This window comes from Tamandua tetradactyla, chromosome 22, assembly GCF_023851605.1.
Source record: "Tamandua tetradactyla isolate mTamTet1 chromosome 22, mTamTet1.pri, whole genome shotgun sequence".
In the NCBI taxonomy this organism is placed as follows: domain Eukaryota; kingdom Metazoa; phylum Chordata; class Mammalia; order Pilosa; family Myrmecophagidae; genus Tamandua; species Tamandua tetradactyla.
Genome location: NC_135348.1, coordinates 44,072,881 through 44,086,713, shown reverse-complemented (window position 1 = coordinate 44,086,713; position 13,833 = coordinate 44,072,881). Strand labels below are relative to the sequence as shown.

Genomic DNA, 13,833 nt, shown 5'->3' with positions numbered 1-13,833 from the left:
ATACAAGACACATACTAATCAGAATTCCGAAGGCCAAAGATAAAGAGAGAATTCTAAAAGCAGCAAAAGAAAAGTGGTTCAATACATACAAGGCTGATCAATAATACTAGGAGCCAAATTCTCGTGAGAAACAATGGAGGCAAGAAGGCAGTGGTATAATATGTTTAAGGTACTGAAAGAGAAAAATTACCAACCAAAAGTTCTCCATCAAGAAAAACTAACCTTCAAAAATGAGTCAGAGTTTTAAATATTCACAGAAAAACAGAAACTTAGAGAATTCATTAATAAGAGATCTGCCTATAAGAATTACTAAAAGGAGTTCTGTAAATTGAAAGGAAAAGACAGGAAAGAGTGGCTTGGAATAGTATGAAGAAATGGAGATTATTAGTAAACGTAACTAAAAAGATAAATGAAAACTAATATTACCCTATGCTCAATATACAACTCTACTTCTAATTCATATAAGAATCAGAATACAATTAAGCATAAAAAGACATATTTCCTGATATAGGACATGCCAACTATAAAGTGGTAAAGTAGGACAAAAACATAAAGAAAGGGAATGGAAGAATACGGGAGCAGTGAACACAGATGCTATAGAAGCTAAGTTGAAATCTTCTTAGTAAGTTATAGATGCAGGTTGCATACTGTAAAGCTTAGGGGAACTTGTAGGAGAGTATTTAAATATATATACAGAAACATGTATAATGGTGCAGCCACTATGGGGAGGCACGTGGCAACATCTGTTGGACTCTGCATCTCCAAACGTCCATGTCAAAGGGTCTGCTATTTCTGTTAGCACTCCAAGAATCTCCAAAATATTGGGTGTGAGGTTTCACCCAAACATTTCCCCCTTTTAAAGGACTCCAGTAAATTAATCAAGACCCATGTTAAACGGGTGGGGTCACATCTCCATCTAATCAAAAGGCCACACCCAATATTTGGGTGTTTCACATCTCTATGGAAGTAATTAAATCAAAATCTCATAGCTGCAATTGAGTAGGTCAATCTCCATGGAAATAATGTAATCAAAAGTTGATCTGGCCCCACAAGAGTGAATTAGGAAAAAGACATGGCTTTTCTGGGGTACAGCACAGTTTCAATATACTAGTACATTCCACCCTCTGGACGGCAAAAAGACATGTTTTTTCTATATATAAAATACATTCATTCTATCAAAAGACTTAAACAAAGGAGAAGCCATCAAAGGAGACGTGCTCCCATTGCCATGGGCAGAAATTGGAAGGAAAACAGGGGTGTGCCAGTTTGAAAGTATTGTGTACCCCAGAAAAGCCACTTTTTAAATCCTGATATATTCTTATGAGAGGAGCCATTTCTTTTAATCCTGATTTAATATTCCAATGTGGAAACTGTTTTTTATTAGATTATCTCTACAAAGATAAATCTTGCTCACTGTGGGTGTGCCCTTTTGATTAGATGGAGATGTGACCCCACCTATTCAAGGTGGGTCTTGATTAGTTCACTAGAATCCTTTAAAAGGGGGAACATTCCAGAGAAACCTCAGATGCAGACACTTGGAGAGCAGTTGTTTCAGGGCTAACAGAGACATGGATGCTTGGAGATGCTTGGAGTGCCAACAAAGAGAGATGCCTAGACACAGGCAGAAAGCCGAGCAGACATTGTCATGTGCCTTCCCATGCAATGCTAAGCAAGCCAGAAACCAGAGTTGTGTCCTGGAGGGACTAAGTGAAAGCACACAGATGCTTAGAGAAGAAACCACTGACATCAGAAGCTGGAAGCAATGAACTAGGAACAAGGACCAGCAGATGCCAGCCATGTGCTTTCCCAGATCAGCCTTCCTTGAGCCAAGGTATCTTTCTCTGGATTCTTTAGATTGGACATATTTATGGCCTTAGAACTATAAACTTGCAACTTAATAAATTCCATTTTTAAAAGCCATCCCATTTCTGGTATATTGCATTCTGTCAGCTTAACAAATGAATACAAGGGGTCACCAGACCTAAACAGTTCCAAAACCTGCAGGGCAAATGCCATTGGATTTCAAAATCTGAGACTCATTTATCATTGGGCCTTTAGAAAAGCAGCAGTCTCACCCTTTCCAAGGCTCTATACAGTAGCCCTGTTCTCTACAAATATTGGGTTGAGGGCTGCAGCACTAGGGATCATTGAAGGGATCATCTTTTTCTCAGTCCCATCTTCTCTAAGCATTGGGGCCATCTCCAGGGCACACACTCAAACCCTCAAAACAATGGGCAGTTGCCAGGCTCTATTCAATCCCTGGCTTGTGTGGTCCATTCTCTCTGAGATCTGGGACACTGAAACGCTTCCTGAGCAATGAAGTGGAAGGTCTGCCTTCTGCTTCCAGGGGCTAGCTCACCTTCTCTGTGTGGATGGGCTGGTCTGCTCTCCTGGCCTGAAATTGCATTTGCTCCAGACCTTAGCTTCTATGGTTCTGCTTCTGAAGTCATTTTCCCTACAATTTGTCCATTTTTTATGTCCCTTTTAGTAGCAATGGCTCCATTTATACAAATTGTTCAACATTCTTGTCAGTTTTGTATGCAGTTTTCAGGGACCATATCTATCAGACCACAGGACTTTCCACAAATCCTTTCTGCATAACTCTATCTCCAATCTTAGTTTGTCCTGTAATTGCTGACTGGTTCCATGTTTGGTTAAATCCTCATGTGGGACAAAAGCTTCCAAGGTCTTGTTTTCTGGAAGCCTGGAATTTTCCAGACCATCCATTTCTGTTTTCTTTGTACCTAAGAGTTCAGTTCTCAACTTATCTCTTTCCTGTAACATTTTACTATAAACTGCAAGGAGCAACCAGGCTGTATTTTCCACTCTGAGCTTGGAAATATCCTCAGCTAAGTACTCCAGCTCACCACTTTTAAATGCTGCCTTTCATCCAGTACCAGTAGTTGCTTTTGCCAAATTCTTTGGCATTTTAAAACAAGGGTTTTAAATATCTTGACATGAATGAAAGTTAAAATTTATGGGATACAGTGAAGGCAGGGTTAAGAGAGAAGGTTAAAGCCCTAAGCACACACATTAAAATAAAGAAAGAGTTAAAATCAAAGACCTAACTACATACCCAGAGGAACAAGAAAAAGAAAAGAAAACTAACCCAAAAGCAAGTGAAAGTAAAGAAATATCAAAGATTAGCACAGAAATCAATGATCTTGAGAATTAAAGGAGTATAGACTTAACAAAACTGAATGTGTGTTATTTAAAATATCAATAAAATTGACAAACCCTTAACTAGATCGACAAAGAAAAAAAAGAAGAAAACACAAGTAAAACCAGAAATTAGGGTGGAAAGGAAGATCACTAATAACCACATAGAAATAAAAAGGTATCATAAGACGATACTATAAACAGCTGTATGCCAACAAATTAGAGCCCAAGGTGACCTGCCAAGAGAGTGGGGGACCATGGAGAGTAGGCACCACGGAGAGAGCAGTTTACTATTCTTTGCTGTGGTTAATCAGTCTCTTTCTTCCATTCTTCTCTGAATGCTGTACAGTACTCTTCTGGTCTCTGGAATTTGAAGTTGGTTGTTTCAGATAGTCCATGCCTGTTTAATAGTTGTTTGGGTGGAAGGACTGAGTATTGGAGCTCCCTAAACTGTCATCTTCCCACAATCCTCCAGCATTGCTTCTAAAGTAAGGAAAAAATTGAAGCTCAGAGAAATTAAATAGTTCCCCAAATTTAAATAGTAGCTGGTAACCCAGCATAGATTCAAGCCAAGTTCAGCAAGATTCTAAAATCCAAGCTTAACTGCTATTCTAATCCTACCATCACTATGTTACGATACTGTCCCTGTGCATCTATTAAATGAAATATGCATGTAAATTATGGTATTAATCAGAGTTCTTTAGAGAAATAGAGCCAACAGGATATATCTGTAAATATGAGATTTTAAAAAGTATTTCACACAACCATGGGGATGCATGAGTCCAAAATTTGTAGGGAGGGCTGCAAGGTTGGCAACTCCAATGAAAGGTCTCAATGAATTCTAAAGGAGAGGCTGGCCAGCTGAAGAAGAGAAAATGCCCTCTTCTTTGAAAATATTCAATTGATTGAACCAAATCCAACTGATTTAATTGTCTCATTTGCAGAAGACACAAACTTAGTCTATTATAAATGTCATCAGCCACAGTTGGCAATCAACTGAGCGATGATTTAATAAAACAGCCTTCTAGTTTATCAACCAATCATGAAATATTCTTTCAGTTATAGACCAGTGCTTGCTTCACCAGATGACTGGATGCAATTACCTGGTCAAGTTGACAACAGAACTCAACCATTGCAATCCATCCCTTGTCATCCTGGCAGCTATACATATCATCTTAAACCATAAGTAATCTCCAAATAGAACACAATAACAGACATGTGTTATATGACAGCCCTGCATACAACCAGAAACACACTAAATCTCTCCAGAACAGGGTGCAATTCCATAGGTAAAATTAACTCTTCAACTTGATATCCTATAACTTAAATATTATAACATGAACAATACAACTTATGTCACATGACTAGAATAGAAACAAGATATTTGCCTTATGTACAAATACAAATATACTCATAACAAAACACAGAGGAAATATTCATACCATAATGGCCCTTGTTTTTGTAGCTGGCACATGCTCATAGCTCATATTTATCACTACATTCTTCCATGACCCATTCACTGTTCCCTTTACCACCAGAAAGCACTTCAGCTGGTTGTGGTTCTTTGCCGAGTGTGGTGACCCAAACCTTCATTCCTGACCCAAACCCACTACATTGGTAGTGCTGCCTGGACTGGGTGTTGCAGTTTTCCATTGACATTAATTACAGGGCATGGTACTACTAAGAGACACCTCAGGGGAAGTCCTTTATTCCAGGAAAACATTTCTTTACCTCCACTGTGTAGCTGCAGTCTATTTCCCCTTGATAGTCAGAATCAGTAACCTTACCCAGAACAGTAATTCCTTTCCTTGCTGTTGATTCAAAGGCATGAGAAGCCAACATGGTCAAGTGGCAGTCTTAACTTCCAGTTCAATGGAATCATTGTTGGGTCTCCTGGTAGGAGCATTCCTTTTGGAACTAAAACCTGTAGATCAGCAGAGCTTAAGATTTCAGGGACAGGAATTTTAAATATTTTTCTAGTTGAACACTAAGGCTGATAGTGAGCTGTGCCACCCCCATTTCTACCTCTTGATTCCTGGACCTGTGAATACTGGCCATGGGAGAAACAGCACCATAGAGTGGAAGCTGATTCAGAGCATACACAGCCTCCTGGAGAACATCACCCCAGCCCTGCAAGGTATTGCCACCTTGCTGCTGTAATTGGGTCTTCAAAAGGCCATTCCACCATTCTATCAATCCAGGGGCCTTGGGATGATGGAGAAGATGGTAAAACCATTGAATTCCATAAGCATGTGTCCATTCCCACACTTCATTTGCTGTGAAATGGTTCCTTGACCAGAAGCAATGCTGTGTTGTATACCATGACAGTAGACAAGGCATTCTATAAGCTCTTGGATGATAGTTTTGGTGGAAGAATTGCAGCAAGGACGGCAAACCCATGTCCAGACAACATGTCTATTCCAGATAGAACAAACTGCTGCCATTTCATGAAGGAAGTGGTCCAATATAATTAACCAGGTAAGGCTGAACACCTCAAGGAATGGTGCCGTATCAGGGACTGAATGTAGGTCTCTGTGGCTGGCAGATTGGACACTCAGCAGTAGCCACAGCAAGGTCAGCCTTGGTGAATGGAAGTCTATGTAGCTGAGCCCATATATAACTTCCATCCCTACCACCATGCCCACTTTGTTCATGAGCCCATTGGGCAATGGTAGGAGAGGTTACAGAAAGAGGATAACTTGTAGCCGCAAATGGGTCATCTTATCAACTTAATTATTTAAACCTTCCTTTCCTGAAATCATCCTCTGGTGAACATTTACATGAGATACAAGTATCTTCATGGTTTTTGCCCAATAAGAAAGGTCTATCTAGATACTTCTTCTCCAGATCTTTTTGTCACCAATTTTTAAATCATGGCTCCTTACAAGTCCCTGACCATCCAGTCAAACCTTTCGCAACAGCTCACAGGCCAGTATACAAAAGCACCTCTGGCAAGTTCTTCCAAGCAAAATGAACTACCAGGTGCACTGTTTGAAGTTCCACCCATTAGGAGGATTTCGTCTCACTACTGTCCTTCTGGGAAATCCCAGAATGGGGTTGTGGTGCTGCAGCTATCCATTTCCAGGTGGTACTTGCATTATCTTGAGAACTATCTGTGAACCAGGCCTGAGTTTTCTTTTCCTCAGTCAACTGATTGTAAGAAACTCCTCAAGAGGCCATAACTCTGGGCTGGGAAAGAGAAGGCAATGTGGCAGGAGAGGGGGGACATTTATATTTTGACCAGTTCTACATGTAATTTACTTGTGCTTTCAGGATTTGCTTGAGCCCTTATATACCATTAAATATGTAAGAACTTGAGCTCTTATATACCATTTCCATTTTAGGATGGAGTGCTGCTGTGCATGCCCAACTTTAAGGCTTGGTGGGTCAGAACACTCAGTTCATGATAGGCATCTGAGATTTCTTGGTAACCTGCAGGCCCATGGTTTGGCACTCAGCCTCTACTAAGGCCCAGTAGCAGGTCAAAAGCTGTTTTTCAAAAGGAGAATAGTTATCTGCAGAGGATGGTGTTCTAGTTTGCTAGCTATTGGAATGCAATATACCAGAAATGGAATGGCTTTTAACAAGGGGAATTTAATAAGTTGCTAGTTTACAGTTCTAAGGCCAAGAAAATGTACCAATTAAAACAAGTCAATAGAAATGTCCAATCAAAAGCATCCAGGGAAAGATACCTTGGTTCAAGAAGGCCAATGAAGTTCAGGGTTTCTCTCTCAAGTGAGAAGGCACATGGTGAACACAGTCAGGGCTTCTCTCTCAGCTGGAAGGGCACATGGCAAATACGGCATCATCTGCTAGCTTTCTTTCCTGGCTTCCGGTTTCATGAAGCTCCCCAGGAGGCATTTTCCCTCTTCATCTCCAAAGGTTGCTGGCTGGTGGACTCTCTGCTTCGTGGTGCTGCAGGATTCTCTGTTCTCTCTGAATCTCTCATTCTCCAAAATATTTCTTCTTTTGTAGGACTCCAATAAACCAGTCAAGACCCACCCAAATGGGTGGAAACATGATCGTCCACTAATCCAGTTTAACAACCATTCTTGACTAAATCACATCATCCAGGGAGATGATCTCATTACAGTTTCAAACATACAGTATTGATAGAGATTATTCTACCTTTACAAAATGATATTTTGATGAAAACATGACTTTTCTTAGGGAGCATATTTCCTTTCAAACCAGCACAGATGGTAAGGCTTTACTCCAAAATCCTGAGGGCTTGCATTACAGTTCTCCTGCAGGGACCTGTGAAAGGCTCCAGACAGTATTCCTATTTGTGACCGACACTTCCAGCACCATTGGGTCTGCTGGATCATATGACCAAAGTGGCAGAGCAGCTTGCACAGCAGCCTGAACCTGTCACACTGCCTCCTCTTGTATCAGTCCACACTTAAAGTAGCCATTTCTGGTCACTCAATAAATGGGTCATTGAAGCACACCCAAATGAGGAATATGTTGTCTCCAAAACTATAGAGGCAACTAAGTGTTGAACCTCTTTTTTGTAGGGACTAGATGCAACAGCTTATCCTTTACCTTAGAAGAAATATGTTGAAATACCCCACACCCCTGAACACCTAGAAATTTCGTTGAGGAGGAAGGCCCCTGTGTTTTTGCTGAATTTATCTCCCATCCCATGACATACACTGTCTTTCCAATAAGTCTAGAAAAGTTGCTACTTCTTGCCAACTAGGTCCAATCAACATGATATTATCAATATAATGGACCAATGTGATGTCTTGTGGGAGGGGAAAATGACCAAGTTCCCTGCAGACAAGATTACAACATAGGGTGGACTGTTCTTATACCCCTGAGGTTGTGAAGGTATACTGCTGGCCTTATCAGCTGAAAGGAAATGATTTCTAATGGTTCTTATAAATAGCTATTGAGAAAAAAATGAAAGCATTTGCTAGATCAATCACCGTATACCAGCTACCAAGGGATGAGTTGATTTTCTCAAGCAAGGTTACCACATCTGGAACAGCAGCTGCAATTGGGGTCACCACTGGTTAAGTTTCTGATAATCCACTGACATCTTCTTAAACTCATCTGTTTTCTGCACAGACAAATAGAAAAGTTGAATGGGGATGTGGTGGCAAGCACCATCTCTGCATCCTTCAAGTCCTTAACAGTGGCACTAATCTCTGCAATTCCTCCAGGAATCCAGTGTTGCTTCTGATTTGCTATTTTGCTTGAGAGGGATAGTTCTAGTGGCTTCCACTTAGCTTTTCCTACCATAATAGCTCTTACTCCATGAGACAGGAAACCAAAGTGCAGATTCTACCATTTGCTGAGTATTTTGACTCCAACTATACATTCTAGAGCTGGGGAAAATAACTACAGAATAGGTCTGCAGACCCACTCAACCCACTGCAAGAAGAATCTAGCTAGCATTGATCACCTTACCTCCTTGAGGCCCAAATTTGGTGGACCAGAGTGATGTTTTGTGTCTCCTAGAATTAGTGTCACTTCTGCATCAGTATCTAGCAATCTACAAAATATCTGATCATTTACTTTTCCTCAGTGAATAGTTACCCTTGTAAAAAAAAGTTATAGGTCTCCTTTGGGAAGACTGAGAGCAAAGTTGACAGTGTAAATTTTTAGCAGTGTAAACATGGTTTTTCCCCAAGGGTACCCACCCTCATTCAAGGGGCTCTGGTTCTGTATACTGGCTCAGGTCTGGGAATTGATTAAGGTGCTGTGACTCCATTTTCTCAATTAAATTTAAACTTTTGTTCACTTGACCTAGAACTCTTCTGCTTATATAGCCCAAACAGGAATTGAACAGACTGCCCACCTATTTTACTTCTAGATAAACAATGATCTACTAGCCTACCCTAAGTCTCTGTGAGTCAGATTGTTTTGGCTGCTGCTTTGAGTCTGTTGTCCAATATGGTAGCCATGTCCATCTTGTCTATGGTGACTAACTGTTGCCACATGGCTTCTGCCAACTCAAGATCCAATCATTCCTATCATGTTTAAGGATTCCAACTCAGTGACCAGTTCACAAAGTAATGTCTGACCTACAGAGAAGGACAATTACAGAGCTCTTCAAGGATGATGCAGCTAGTCTTACAAATTTACTCCTCAAAGTACCAGTAAAAGGTGTGTTCTCTGAACATTCCTGGGGTGTTTGAACATATCTTCCATGATAAATCCACTCTAACATTCCAATCTCTCTATGCTTTTGGATCCCCTCATCTACATTATACCAGGGCAATTCTGGCATTTTAACCTCAGGTAATGTTGGCCACCTTTTGATCCATGTTTCAGCCAGCCATACAAGCAAATTGTTGATGCCTTTTCTAACCCCTTGAGCTACAATACTTAATGCAGAATCTCTGCTTCGTGGTGCATATCAATAAATTCATCTTGATTCAACTTTATATTCCTTACACCATTATCTCACACCCTTAATATCCAATCCCACACATATTCCTCTGATGTCTATCTATATAAATAGGAAAACTCATGCAGTTCTTTTGAAGTATAGCCTACCTCCTCATGGGAAACACATTGTACCTCACCTTTCAGGGTCTGGTGGGACTTTAATCTAGTTACAGTTCTTGAAGAAAGGAGGGGTAGTTGGGGTGGGTCAGGAAAATAATTAGAAATGTCTTTTAAGCTATTTACTTCAGGGCATTCCATTGCAGTTTCATCTGGGGAAACAAGATTAATCTCTCCAGACAGAGAAGTGAAGGTTATTTCCCCTGGAGAGGTGGTTACAGATTTACAGTTTGGATGGCAGATTCCTCAGGGTGACAGGCTGGGAAGCTGTTTCCTTAGGGCACTCTGGAGGGTTGGAATTTGTTTCCTCAGGGCAGGCTGGAAATTCAGTGGCTGTTTGCTAGATACATATCTATCTAGCAAAGTCTCAGAAGAATGTGGGGTTTCCACGTCCCCAGTGCCATCATTATCAACCCATATGTCCCCGTCCCAGGTTTCAGGATCCCATTCTTTCCCAATCAAAGCCCTTACTTTAAGAGCAGACACCACGCAAGGTTAGGAATTTAGTTTACATTGTAAATCGACTTGCACAATGAGACTCTGGGTCTGGTTTTCAGATATCTCAAGTCTGCAACAACAGGAAATAAGATTTTCTTTCAGGGTGCACAGAAGCTTTTACATCTTTTATATAGCATTTAAGTGGTAAATTTAAAGCCCTTTCTTCCATTTCTGTTTCCAACATATATAAGAACAACCAGCCAACATATTATACCTCTTACTTCCACAAAACTCTGTTAAGGTGTCAAAAACACTGTCACCCAGAGCCTTGTCTCATAATAGTATGATTAGGAGAATCAAATGTTGATATTGTGCATATCTCTATTGTCAACTCACACCACGGACTGTCAGTGCCGTCTTGATTATTGGAAATAGTCATTAGTGACTTCGAATCTAATCAGAGTAGAAACCCAATTGTATAAAAAGCACTCTTAAGACTCTGTTTCTCAAGGAACACTCCCAGTACCAAGCTGTATTAATCAGGGTTCTCTAGAGAAACAGAACCAACAACAGATATCTGTAAACATGAGATTTATAAAAGTGTCTCATGTGACCATGGGGATGCAGGAGTTCAAAATCCATAGGGCAGGCCATGAGGCTGGCAACTCCAATGAAGGGTCTCAGTGAACTCTGCAGGAGCAGCTGGCTAACTGAAGAAGAAGTGAAAATTCTTTCTTCTCCCTTATAGGTTTTCAACTGATTGGATCAAATCCAACTGATTTGATTCTCTCATGTACAGAAGGCATATCCTTAGTTGAGCATAGATGTAATCAGCCACAGATGCAATCAACTGATTGATGATTTAATAAACCAGCTTCTTGTTTATCAAACAGTCATGAAATAATGGTTAGATGTACTTTGTTGGCCAAACAACTGAGCACCATCACCTGGCCAAGTTGACACCTGACCCTCACCATCACAATTACTTTAAATGGTGCCTGGTTATTAGGGAACGAATTATATCCCCCACAAAAGGCATAATCAGGTCCCATCCCCTTGGTCTTATAGATGTGAACCCATTTGCAAGTGGAACCTTTGAAGGTGTTATTAGCTAAGATGGGCCCAAATTGAATAGTATTGAAATATTCTCTATTATTCCCAGTCTTAAATCCCACTGCCTCTTTTTTCTTTAAAAGCTAACAAGAACTCTTATGAATTTTTGTTTTAAGAAACAAAATAGTTTAGAATTCCAAGATATGAATTACCTTTTCATAAATGTACCAACAATCTGAGTTTATTGTTAGTTATTCTCATATGAAATGTTCTTTATATTTTGGGCATCTCTTGATGTACTATAGCATTTCTCTTCAATGTAAATATATGTACATATCATATTGATACATAGGTAGATAGATACAGAGAGACAGATTTTTTTTTTTTTTTGCAATTAGCATGAATTCTCTTTAAGATAACCTCCAGATTCAAATTGTGTCAATTTTTCCATCTTGATACTGATGCTGTCAGCCTGGTATAAGTTGGGAAAAGCTGGACTGTATTTGCAAACTTAAAGCCCACATAGATTTCTGTGCACAAAAGAATGTGATGTATTCCTATTTGCCCCAACGTTGAAAAGTCAGGTCCAAAAGTCAGGAGCAATGAATGACTGCAGCATTCTCAACAAGATTTGTTGAAAATGTCTTTCCATGCTTGTTACATAGTAAGTATTCATTAAAGGATAACTATTATCAATATTGTAAAATTCGCAAAGCATTCTTTGTCTGCATAAAAGGATAAGAAAGGATAGATAAGTGAAGATTTAAGAGGGAGGCATTACCACCCCACAGCTGGTCAAGAAGATTTTCACATTTCAGGTCACCGGGTTGCTGGTTTGAAAGTGTTGTGCACCCCAGAAAAGCCGTGTACTGTAATCCTGAGTCTACACTGCAGGGCAGAAACCTCTGATTAGAGTGTATTCATGGAGACTGACTGGCTCAACTGCATGTCTGGCCTTTTGATTAGATTACTCCATAGAGGAGTGATATACCCAATTTTGGGTGTGACTCTGGCCATTCAAGGTGGGTCTTGGCAAAAACACAGTTGCTAAAGAGCTAACATAGACAGAGATCCTTCGATACACAGAAATAAAACACCCTCTGGGAAGCTGCTTGAAGCCAGAAGCCAAAGGACCAGCAGACACCAGCCATGTGCCTTCCCAGATCGGTCTTTCTTGAGTCACAGTATCTTTCTTTTTTTATGGCCTTAGAACTGTAAACTTTTAACTTAATAAATTCTCTTTATAAAAGCCAACCCATTTCTGTTATATTGCATTCAGGTAGAATTTGCAAACTAAAACATCAGATAATTAGGCAGTGATTCATATGAAAGAGAAATTTATCCACCCCCCAATTATTTCATGGCTGACAACATTGAGTTGACACCGTTAACTTGCTTTTCTCTTCTCACTGAGTGATCAGCTATGTTAATTGAGGATATCAATAGAAAGATAGGTTTTATAGTAATGCATTTCAAAAGGCAGGTAAAATGGTTGTGAGATAAAATTAGTGTGTTATGACAACATCTTCTAAGTCAAATAAAAGAGAAAACCCCATCAGAGTGCATCTGTTATGATAAGGGACAGTATTCTTTTCTTAAAATACATGTTGTGCTTATGTGTGTTTGTTGCAAGGTAACTGTATTTCTTGTTATGGTTTATGTTTAGAAAACTTTGAGAGAAACTGTTTAAAACCATCTCCACCAATCAGACCTACCAAATTACCTATCCCTAGGCAGAGTTCCACAGACTAGGATTTGGGAAACTTTTGAAAAAATTAGCTGGAGAATGACCCTGAGAGACATCTCTTCACCCCAAAAGAGAAGGACGTACTCTGTGACTCTGCCATGATGCTTAAATAGTTTACAGTGGTCTCAAGATTAAGTCAATTAAGATTGCCGTTAAAAATAAGCAACAGGGGCGGGCCGCGGTGGCTCAGCGGGCAAAGTGCTTGCCTGCTATGCCGGAGGACCTCGGTTCGATTCCCGGCCCCAGCCCATGTAACAAAAACGGAGAAACAGAATACAATAAAAAACAAGAAAATGTTTAAAGATGTTTCCCTTTCTTCCTTCCTTCCTTCCTTCTATCCTTCCTTCCTTCTCTCTGTCTTTCCTTAAAAAAAAAAAAAAAAAAAAATAAGCAACAAAAAACCCTGTAAACATATGATGTCAGAGTAGAGCTGGATAATTTTGCTTTCTCCTTGACAAAGTGTTTCATTTCCAATATGTCTCTCAAGAAAACATTTCAAAAACATTACAACTCTCATTCCAGAAATCATCATAGATGGATCTGACAACTACTGATACACACAGAATAAGTTCTAGAGGTAAGCGACTTATGTAAGGGCACTCAATAAATGAATGATAATTATAGGGCCAGAACTGGGAGCCAGATCACAGGACTTTCCTTCTTTCTTTTTTTTTAAGCAGTTTTATTGAGAGATAGATAGTCACTATCCATCCATCCAAAGTGTAAAATCAATCGCTTTAGTATATTTGCTGATTAGATTAAAATCTGTACAATCAGCAGGGCCATTCTCTCTCCAAATGCTTCACTGATCATGGCTATCAGATTACTCCATGCATTTGGGGTTCCATCAAAAACGCTGTACTCAGGGAAAGCAAAATATAAGCAAGAAGCCTGGGGTCAATAGCCATAGGAGAAAAACC

The 13,833-nt window shown here is 39.9% G+C and overlaps 1 protein-coding gene across 10 annotated transcripts in view; it reads right to left on the bottom strand.

The window, feature by feature from the left end:
* Positions 1–13,833, bottom strand: part of LOC143666354 (uncharacterized) — a 209,526-nt gene that overhangs the window by 121,775 nt on the left and 73,918 nt on the right. The gene's annotated exons all lie outside the window — the stretch shown is intronic.